Source organism: Corvus brachyrhynchos, unplaced genomic scaffold, assembly GCF_000691975.1.
Source record: "Corvus brachyrhynchos isolate BGI_N302 unplaced genomic scaffold, ASM69197v1 scaffold150, whole genome shotgun sequence".
NCBI lineage: Eukaryota > Metazoa > Chordata > Aves > Passeriformes > Corvidae > Corvus > Corvus brachyrhynchos.
Window position 1 is genome coordinate 1,351,497 of NW_008236162.1, and position 11,275 is coordinate 1,362,771.

Here is an 11,275-nt window from a genome sequence, read left to right on the forward strand (position 1 = left end):
AAACCCTAAAAACAAAAGGTGTTACATGCAGAATTTTCTCAACACTACATGGGGTTAAACACTACAGAAAGAGGATAAAATGCTAATATTTAAACTTCAGTTGACTGTATTAATCTACAAGTGCTCTGGAAAAAATTGCACATTATCACTTAATTAAAAAACTTTGTCATAAGGAAGCAAGACACAACAGTGCAACAATGCTCTTCGAATTAAAAATGCACAGTTATTATAAAATTAATATTACTATTAAAATATTTATATTTATATTAAAATGCACCTCCATTATTGCACTTCGAAATAAAATATGGGAAGGCAAAAGAGATTCTAAAGCAAAAGTTGGGCTTGGTGGTTTTTTTTTTCTTCTTTTTAAAATTCTGCATAAAAGTTCTGAACAAATGCAAGTAGGATTTTAAAAATAGAGCTGGAGGCAATGAATGATCCACAGAATCCCAGGCTGGCTTGGGTTGGAAGGGACCTGAAATCCCACCTCATTCCAGCCCCGCCACGGGCAGGATCCTTCCCCTGACCAGGCTGCTCCACCCTGCCTGGCCTCGGTGCATCTTTCCCCTTCCCATTTTCCCCAAAGCTGCACACTGGGCAATTTCTGAGTTTTACTGAGCTCTTCTGCAGCAATCCCAGAGGAAAAAGAGGTTAAAGGAGTAGCTTGTACAGCAGGCAGTGCAAAGCAGCAGCAGAGAGCTTTTTATTGCTGCCAATTTCTGCAAGAAATGAAAAAAAATCAAGTTTTCCCCAGCCCAGCCCTTCTTCCAAGAAGTGCCAGTGATGGAGAATCGGTGCTGACTCACTGAGTGCCCGGGAGGGCTCCTTTAAAGACGAAAATTGCTGCAGCATTCTCTGCGTGCATCAAAGATTATTGCTGCTCTCCCGAGGAACGGGAAGATCCATTAGCAAAGGAGAAAGGATTCAGCCGCCCCTCATGGCAGCCGCAGCCGTAGATCTTTATTTTAAAGCAATGATTCCTTTTGACTGGGACTCGGGAAGGGGGAAAAAACGAGAGAGGGAGAAAGAGAAACAAAAGTCAGGCTGGGGGAGAAGAATGAGCTGCCTCCATCCTTTTCACTGCGGGAAAGGCTGGGGAGTTCGGGCGGAGGAGCTGCGGGAGTGACTCAGCATCCATCCATCCATCCATCCATCCATCCTCCTCCTGCGGCAAAACGGGGCCGTGGCACAGCCCTGCCCGGCTGCCGGCACAGCTCCTGCCCTTCTCCAGCGGCAATCCCTGCGGGAGAGACCCCCGGCCACGCCGGACCCCTGCCCCAAAATCTCCCTGCCAGAACCAGCGCCCGCCAAAGCCACCCCAAAACCACAGAGCCCCTTCCCCGGGGCCTGGCTGCAGGGAGAGCATCGGCAGGGCCGGGGTGTTCCCAGCTCCCTCTGCAATCCAGGGACACCACCACACTCCCCGGGATCCGCAGGAGCTGCTCTTCGCTCCCGCTCTGCCATTTCACCTTCCACTCCTCAGGAGCAGCCGATCCCTCCTGTCCTGCACCCCTCCAAATTCTGACAGGAGTGTAATTGGTTTAAGAACTGGCATGGGAGCAAAAAAAGGGGGAAATGGGATGAATTCGCAGACGCACAGGGCTGAGGCTGCTCCCCTGCCACAGGAACAGGGGAGGTGCACACGGGACAAGCACCTGGGATTGTTTTGTCAGGGGTGTGAGGGCAGGTGGGGAACTCCATCCCACAGTGGGGAACTCCATCCCACAGTGGGGAACCGGGCTCTTCCCACTGCCACTGCAGGACTGGGCCCAGTTCCTGCAGCCTGGTCGTGGCATGGAGCAGCACTCGGTGTCCACAGGCTCTGCCGTGTGTGTCAGTGCTTGGGAAGGGTGTCAGGAACGAGGGAGAACAGCCCCAAGGCTGGTACAAAACCCACTCTTGATTTGCCATCTGTTCCCATCCTACCTCTCTACTCCTCATTTAACACCTTCCTCGTGAGTGTTGTTGATTTGGGCTGTAAATGGACATTTTTCTCCCCTCACCCAGTTTTACCTGGCCCCTTCTCTCACTAAAAACCAAACCACCTTCCCTGGGACAAAACTGTTCTGCTCCCATGGACATCCCAATCCTCTCGCTGCGGCATTTTTGGTACTTGGGGGTGAGTTTTATGTGGTATAAAACACAAACTGCAGCTCTCGGGGTGAGGCCTGGAGGTGCTAAAAGCCTGTTTAACCCTCTGGAAGCTGGAGCACGGCAGGAATCGCTGATGGAAAAGGGAAACGGGCTCTTTGCAGCGCTCCCCCGGCTTGCAGCAGTTCTGCTGCCGGCCAAAGGCGGCCCGGAGCTCCGGAGCTCCTCCTTTCTGCGGGACTCTCCTCCTCTCTCCCTCCCTTCTCCTCTCCCTTTCGGGCTGGTGCAGCGTTGAACTTTTGCCAGAACTGGACTTGCTGCAGCAGCAGCTTTCCAGAGGGAGCAGGGAGCAGGCAGAGGGAGCAAATGCTCTCCCTGGGCTCCTCCTGACCGCAGGGCTCAGACAACCCCTTCCCCCTCTTCCTCAGGACATCCATAAATCCCTGGGTGCAGTTCAGGTCCCACCACCACGTTTGGACAAAGCAGAGGGCACTGCCAAGGGCTCCTGCAGCAGAGGTTCCCCTCCTTTTCCACTGGAAAAAGGCCAAATCCCTCTTTCCCACGTGCCATTCCTCCCTAAGGATGCAGAGACACTCGGCCCCAGGTTTGCCCTGGGGCTGCAGCTGCCTCTGGTGCTCTCCTGACACCCTGGAGCTCCTGCAGGAGGTTTCCCCCTCAAAAAGTCCAGCGAAAGGAGCTTCTGCTCCCTCTCTGCCCTCCCAAACCGCAGCTGCCCGGGGGCGGATTCACAGAAGGAGGCGCTGGAGGAGCCCCGAATTTTTTCCAGTTTTCCCCCAGGGACCTGCAAATCCAGGATTAACCCTTGTTGCACCCTTTTCCTTCCTCCCCCACAGCATCTCCCAGCTCCGTGCAGGCTGCTCCAGGCGAGACAAGCTCCCGAGGGATGATTTGGCTCAGAAGAGAGGGATGGCAACTCCACATTTGGACGCTCTTGCCCAGCCCAAATGAAATCTGCAGGAAGTTTTTGCTTGGGGTTTTTTTCCCTCCTCTGAGGCTCAGTGGCTGCCTCCTGTTTTATTCACCAGCTGCATTTCTGTCAGGAATAACTCCTCCCTTCCCTTTTGCTCACCCCCAGCTGTTCCACACACACCCCTGGGGGAAACAGCCCCAAAATGCACCCGAACTTGCCTGTGCTGGGCCTTTGCTCCCTCCTGGCTGTGCAGGAGCTGCCAAAACACCTCCCACTCCTGCAGCCAAATCTGCAGAGTCAGAGCATCCCCCGGCTTTGTGGTCTTAAAACAAATACTGAGGTGTTTAGTGACAGGAACAGCCCAGGTTGTGCCACTTGTGTGCTCGGATTAGAGGGAACCAGCACTGCCACACTCCCAAATCAGCAAATCCAGCAGAAGGAGCATCCCAGCCTCGCTGAGACGTCCCTGGGGAATGGGACAGTTTCCTCTTTGCTCTCCTCATGTGCACACACAAAAGAAAGAGGGATGTGGAAAACAAGTTGCTTGTAGCCAAACTAAAAAAACAAAACAAAACAAACCACCCCAAAAGTATTCAAGAATCTGCTTTCCAGGATGTGCAACGGGTATAAAAAGCAAAGCATCTTCTCCTGAAATCTACAAATTCGGCTTGAAATCATAAAAAAGCTATTTTGAAATCTTTTCCCCAGTACTTCAAAACTGCAGCTTGTACAAAACCTTCCCTGAAACCTTTCAAAGCACATCTCCCCTCAGGAGGACGAACCTCTGTCCCAACTGGCCGTGAGGTGCCATTTCCATGGTTTATTGTTATTGCCACACGTTGGAGAGCCACGTCAGCCGTGTGGGTACTGCGAGGGCGTAAATTCCGAGAGAGTCTGGGGTAGGATTAGGGAAACAAAAGCTGGGAAGGGGAAATGTTCACCAGAAATCTGAGATGCCAAAGCTGCTGCTTTCCAGAGCCGCTGTGAAGGCGTGTGAGGAGTGACTGACTCACCCAGATCCTCCAATCTGGTACCAACCATTTTTGGGGTGTTTGTGGACTTCAATCTGCTTTGTTGGGAATATGAGAGCCTCTGAACGGCCTCTGAACACCAAGGAAACCTTTCCCAAAGCCACACAGGATTTGCCTCTAACACAGAGCCAGCTCATGACCCTTCCCCCAGCAAACCTCTCCTTCAGGCCATGAAGGAGTAACACAGAGAACTTAAAGTGTTTTATCCTCTACAAACTGCAGATTTCCAGGAATTCCAGCCCAAAGCACGGAACTGGGAGAGAGAACCTTGGCTGGATCTATAATGCACATATAACAACCCAAACCATGGCACAGAACACTCCTGGTTGCACGGTTCAGTGAATTCCTCACTTGCAAACCCTTTGCTACCCTCTCCTCTCTCCTGGTTATTTCTTGCTCCCATCATTTTATTGCTTTGGTGCCTGTGTCCCACAAAAAGAGCTTTTTTCCAGGGCGTGGAGCCACACAGTGCTGTGCGTCAGGGAGCTCTCCCAGCTTTCCCAAAGATCATTCCACCTGCACCAGGCACAAACCAGGGAGAATCCACCCCAAAACCCTCCCCTGCAAACCACCAGCGCTGCCCAGCTGCTTTATCCCGTGTTGAAAGGTGAAACAGGACCTTCCCCACTTCCTTCAGCCTCTGCAATATCCTTTCTCAGCTTCACAAACAGCCTCTCATGGACCCCATGAGGAGAAGCAGGAAAATGGGAAATAAAGGAGAAATCTGCCTCCTCCTTCCCAATCCCCTGCCTGTTCTCTGCAGCCCCGGCTCAGGTGCCTTGTCCTGCCGCAGGACAAATGGCCAGGTTGTTCTCCTGGAAAAGCAGAGTTCAAGGTTCTTCTCCTGGAAAAGCAGAGTTAAAGCCATTTCCAGGCAGTTCTGAGGGCCCTGTTTGGGAATCAGCAGAGCCTTGAAGATTTATCTCTGATTTTTTTTTTGCTGTGGAGGCCTCAAAACTGCAGCCCTTGCACTGCTGGGGGAATTTCACCCCACTGCAATGGGCCAGCCTGGGAAGTGTCCCACAATTAATGTCCCACCTCCCTGTTGGTTAATTACTGGGGCCAAAGGACGTTGTTATTTCAATAATACCTTTCTTTTCTATAAAAGCCAAATTGATGCTGCGAGTTTCCACCAACCTGAGAACTTTTAAAGGGTCTAAAATAGTCACAGAGTAAGTGCTGGATACTAAAAAATACTGAATATCCTTAAGGTCTTCTCCAGAAAAACAGGCTCTGAACTCCTTTTGGCATCAATTAAGTCTAGAGGAAACACACCCTGGGACTGGGATTGGACTGAGGATAAGATTGTGAGAAGAATGATAAATGTACATTTAACAAACAAGAAAAATATGATTATGATGATCAAGCCAACTGAAAGGATTTGGTAAAGATTTATTCATGTGAACATGATTAAAAGATACAAAAAAAATCTGAAACGGAAGTTTTAATACTCAAATTTTTACCGTTTAAGGTTTTATCAAGAGTCATAGAAAGGGCTAAGAGATGGAGATGTTAAAAAAGGGAAAACCCAACTGCAGTTAATGGCAGTGAAATATTTATCCAAAAAAATTGCACCAAAAAAATACACAAAAATATGTCCCACAAAAAAATTTCAAAAATTAAAACCAGCAACTCCTTATCTTCACTTAGTGCCAATAAATGCCCTGATTCTCCCAGTAACCTCTGCTGTGAGAGCCTCTCATCCAGGCTGGGTAATTTATAATTTAATCTCTGCCTCAGAATGGTGCAAAGCCCTTTTCTCTCCAGGAGGAGAAGTGCCAGGGATGAAAGAGCTGAAATGGAGATGAGTATTTGCAGACCTCTGCAAACCTTTCAATTAAGTGATATTAAAATAAACCCGGAGTGCTGGAGGTGATTCCTATTCCATCCCACAGAAATCCTGGACTCCCATCCCTAAGGACACCACCGGGAATGTGCTGCCTGCAGGGAGCTCTGGCGTGGGAGGAGAGGTGCTCTGGCTGCAGAATTCAGGGATTTTTATTCACAGACTGCAGAGCTGAGCACATTCAGCTGCCTCGAGCTGCCTCACTGCAGCAGAGCTCTCCCAGCTCTATTGCTCCCTGGATCTGTGTTTTATGGGCAGCAGCTCGTGCCAGACTGGGAAATAAAGGGATTTTTACATCTTCCCAAGAAATGCTTTGCACTTGTACGTGTGGGGAGATGATTCACTCACTCAAAGGTGGATTTTATTGCTGCCTCTGCAGCACGGGGAAAAAAATATCCCAAAGATTGAAATAACTGAATGTTAGGGAAAGCATTCCTCAGCTGTTCATCCCTCTCTGTGACCAAAGGAAGAACATCCTGGAATTCTGTGCTTCAGCTCCCTGCAGATAAAACCACAACGGTAAAATCTCTCTGCTTTTTAATTGCCCGTGCAGCCCACAAATAAATGATCTTTTGGACCCATGTTTTATCTTTATTTTCATTCATACTGGAAAATTTGGGGAAGGAAATGGAGTCTCTGGCTGCCTTATGAGCCTCCATGTGCTCTCAGCTGTGTTGTAAATGCAGTTTTCTCTCTTTGCCCTGTCACCAACAGGACTTTCTCAAGCTGGCACAGCAAAAAAAAGGGAAAATAGGGAAATAGTCCCACTGCTTCCCCCTGGATATTGCTGCTGCTATGAGGATTCGGCTCCCAAAACCTGAGGGATGTTGAATTTCTCCTGTTATTACCAGATGCACTGGTTCAAGCACTTGTTTCTTCAGCACCCAGCCCTCAACCAGCACCGCAAAAATGGAATTGTTATTAGAGATCCCTTAAATCTTTGCAGCAGGGATGGAGCTGGTTCCCAGAGCAGCTTTTTCGAGCACAGCAAAGCTCAGCTCAACTCAGATCGTCAGGTGGCCTTAAGTGGGGGGACTCCAGTGAAGCCTAAAGCCAAGGCCAGCTTAAACCCAGCTCCTGGTGTGGCCCTGGGGCTGTTGGGTCCAACCCTTGCTCCTCACATTGGAGAAGACCCAATTAAAGCAATGAAACTTTGCAAATTAAAAAGTTGTCTCATTCCAAATAGGCTGGGAGGGCTTTTTCAGGAGTTTTATTTGTCCAGAGGAGCTGCCCCATCCCTGGAAGTTCCCACGGCCAGGCTGGAGCAGCCTGGTCCAGGGGAGGGTGCCCTGCCCATGGCAGGAGGTGGCAAAAGATGCTTTTTGAGGTCCCTTTCCAGCCAAACCTGGGATTTGGCCCAAAACCCTCTCAGCTGATGTCTAATTGCTGGAACCAAAAGCAGAACATCCCTTTAATTGATTCTGGGAGATAAGAACCAACCCTGGGATCTGCCATCGGATGTTGCGGCCTAGTTTGGAGGCCTGATCCAACAAGTAAACAAAGCTAATTAATGAATCTTCTAATTAAGCTCTCCCTGATAGAGCTCAGATGAAAGAATTGGCTGCCTGCTTCCTCCAGCTCCTGTAATCAAGAGACAGAGCAAACTCAAAGTGAGCAAATTGCTGTTACTGTGAGCAGGAATTGGTGTAAGTAATAATAAAATCATGAAAGCTGCCCAGGCACTTGCTATGTCTGGCACCAACAAAGCAAACAGTAGTTCAAAGGAAAGAAATTAAACCCTTCTTTGCATTTCTTCTGAGTCTCCCAGAGACTGTAGCTCAGTCCTTGCAGACAAAATTCTGCTTTGCTTTGGAAATTCCTTTGAGTGTTGCCTTGTATTAAAAGGACTGTTTGGAATATAGGAAGAGGAATTCCTAAAATGTGAGGTTTTGCTCCAATTCATCAAAGTAGATCAGAGCATTTTCTTTTGCCTGTTTTAATCCAACTCATTCAGAGACTTTGATATAATTTTAGACAAATCCATAAGACTTGACATCAGAGCTATTGAATGTTTTTAGCAGTGGGAGTGCCTGATTCCCCACTCCCTCCCATTCCCATAAAGAGCTGGGCTTTTATGAAGTAAAAATCATTTTTTTAAAAAGGAAAACCAGTGTTTTTGCTTTTTTCTTTTACTCAGGACTGCTTGATTTCTGTGTAAATCCCAACTAAGCAGGCACAGCTCCTTCTCTGCTTCTGCAACAAAAGCAGCAGCAGCAGCAGCAGCCACTGCAGGCTCCGCCCGAAATGTCCCTGTCGCAGTTTCTGATGGGGAAATTCTTCGCTTAAAAAAGGAAAAAAGGCAACCCCCCCTAGAGATCACGGGGTGCATTCAGGTAATTTCTTGGTGCTCAGTGAGGCCCCAGCACAGGGCTCAGGGCTGAGCTTTTCCTTCAGGAAATGCCAGTTGCAGGTTGGGATGTGTTAATTCTGGATGCAGCAGAGGAGAAGGAAGGAACGGGAATGTTCTGTCATGGAGTTGTTGCTTTTCCTTGGGCAGCAGTGGGATTTGGAATCATGGAATGGTTTGGGTTGGGAGGGACCATGGGCAGGGACACCTCCCACTGTCCCAGGCTGCTCCAGCCTGGCCTTGGACTCTTCCAGGGATGAGGCACCGCTGCCTTTTCATTCCTGCACCATCCCTCAGAATAATTTGCTTTATTTAGGTCACCCAGGAGAGGTCTGCAAGGGGTGAACCTGGGCTTGGGATCCTCTGCCTGAAGTGTTGATGGGCTGGGGACACTCACACCCAGTTAAACCAGTAAGGGAGCAGCTTCAGCTCCATCAGGGGGAAGGGGGACAATGCTGAGCTGCTACGGGTGAGACAAGTGGCCCAGGCCACTCCATCCTTGCCGGAACCAGCCATGCTTTATTCCCTTGCTCTGCTCACTGTATTGATTTTTCTAACAGTAACACATCCAGGGGCTTGATTATCCTCTGCATTATGGCAGAAAGCAGCAAAAGGGACACAGAGGGAATGGGGGAATCCACCAGCACTCCCCTGTGCCTGGAAATACCAGTTTTGGGAGCAGGATGCCTTCAGGAGTGGCTTTCCTTTCCAAAGCTCCATCCTCACCCCGAGTCCCGTGGAAGTTCCACACTGCAAGGCTGGCTGCAGACGCACTCCCCATCCTCCTGGCACACAGCAAAGGGTTTTCCACTCAAAGAAAAGGTGAGAAGGAATATTAACAGCCTACAGTTACACAGCCTGTTTTGCTGGGATCTGAAGCGCAGTGGTTTTTACAAGCTGAGCTACATTCCTTTATTAATACATGGCATAATAAATGATAGCATTAATAATTAAATCTTGTGCTCGGGTTGCTGTAGGGAAGATTAGCATAAATCCATTGGCATGAAACAAGGTATTTCAGTTTGCAGGAGCTGAATAGCCCAGAATATATCAGCTCACTGAATCCCCGACCAACCTGCTGGGAATCCTCCTCCCTACAATGTCTCTACTCCTCATTTCTTCCTCTTTCAAGCCCAATCTCTGCCAAACCTAAAACGGATTAGCACAGGAAGCTCTACCTGTGCTGCTCTCCTTTGCATAGTCTGAATAATGAATGGCTGCTCTGAGATGCATGAATGCAGCCACGACTCGAATTCAAACAACAAATTGGGAATAAAAATCAAGGCAGAAGCTGGGCTTGCAGTGCTGGCAAATTGAGAGCAGCTCCACTGATCTCCAGGAGGACTCTGTAGATTTGCAGAATAAAGTCTCCCAGCAGCTCTGCTGGGATATGAGTGACACTTAAGCCTTTATGAGCTCTTGGTGCAGTTCATTCAATCCAGAATAAGCTCAGATGAGCAGGGACTGCAGCTCTGTACCTCTGAGAGGCCGTTGCCCTTCACAGCTCAGTGATCCTCATATTTAAATGCCCTGAAACTTCTGGAAAAGCTGCCACACAACAGGTGATGTTCTGTGTGAGGTCACTGGAAAACAATGGGAAATGCATTAAATCCACCCTGCTCTGCCCTTCCTAAATGGCTGGTGTTAAACAAACATTCACTTGTGCCAGAAATACCCGATTACCACTGCAATTAGTGACAGGCACATTCATTCACATCACTAAGCCCTTCCCCTTTCTTTGGGAAGCATCTCAGCATTTTTGTGGTATCTGTCTAATAAATGTCCCCCAATCTGTACTGGCTTTTATTCCTTCCTTGAGAAACCTTTGAAGAGTTTGTTTCGTGTTATATTTGCCCTTCTGACTCAGGGAGGTGAATTCTCGTTGTCTTTTTGAGCCTCCCATGCAGTTTGTGCCCAATACATCTCTAATTTACCTCTGATAAATCTCTGCTACGTAAATACTGCTCTGTTTTAATCAAGCAGTGCTAATAACCTGGCCCCGAGGTAGCTGCAATGCAGATGTCCGGTTTAATCTCTGAGTTAGCCAGATTAGGCAAGGATAAATATCCTGTCCCTGTGATCGGTGTCTCAGACAGACTTTGGCTCCAGGGAGTCTCAAGGAACCAGGTATCAGGGTATTCTGCCAGGACTGAGAACCGCCCTGTGTCTGCTGCTTCTTTCGTGTAATCAAAGGACAAGTAACACTGCCAGGCTTCCCCTGAAGTGTCCAAGGCCAGGTTGGACAGGGCTTGGAGCACCCTGGGACAGTGGGAAGTGTCCCTGCCCATGGCAGGGGTGGCACTGGATGGCTTTAAGGTGTCCCTCCAACTCAATTCCATGATTCCATGATCCTAAGTTACCTGGTTATTAGGGACCACTTGTAACAAAGGACATGGTGAGGGTGCAAGGGCTCGCAGAGCACTCATGCCTTGTGAAAACTGCAAACTGAAGGAAAAAAAAAATATCCTATTTACACGTGTCTGGGGGTTCTGAGGTGCAGCCAGGGCTGGGTATTCCCCAACCTCACCGAGGGGACCTCAGCCACAGCCTGGGGTTTGCAGCACATCCCCGAGGCTTCTGCCAGGGCAGCTGTGGGGAAGCAGAGGGAAGCGTTCAACACAGCCTGGGCGGGTTGGGGGCTGCACCTAGACCTGAGGGGAGCTGGATCTGAAAGGGCCAGAGGTGGGCCCGGAGGGACGCTGAGAGATGCCGCAGGCAGGTCCGAGGCTGTGCCCCAGGAGGGCCGAGACAGGGCTGAGACGGTGAAGCGGGGCCGAGCCGGGGCCGTTCCAGAGCGGGCCGGCCACAGCCCCCACTGCATCCCTTCAGCGCTGTGATGCCCGGAGCTGTCCAGGCATCCTTTCATTGCTGTGATGCCCAGAGCTGTCCAGGCATCCCTTCATTGCTGTGATGCCCAGAGCTGTCCAGGCATCCCTTCACCGCTGTGATGCCCGGCACCATCGCGGTGACGTCCGGCCCGTGCCGCTCAGGCCATCACAGCAGTGAGGGAATGCCTGGACAGCTCCGGG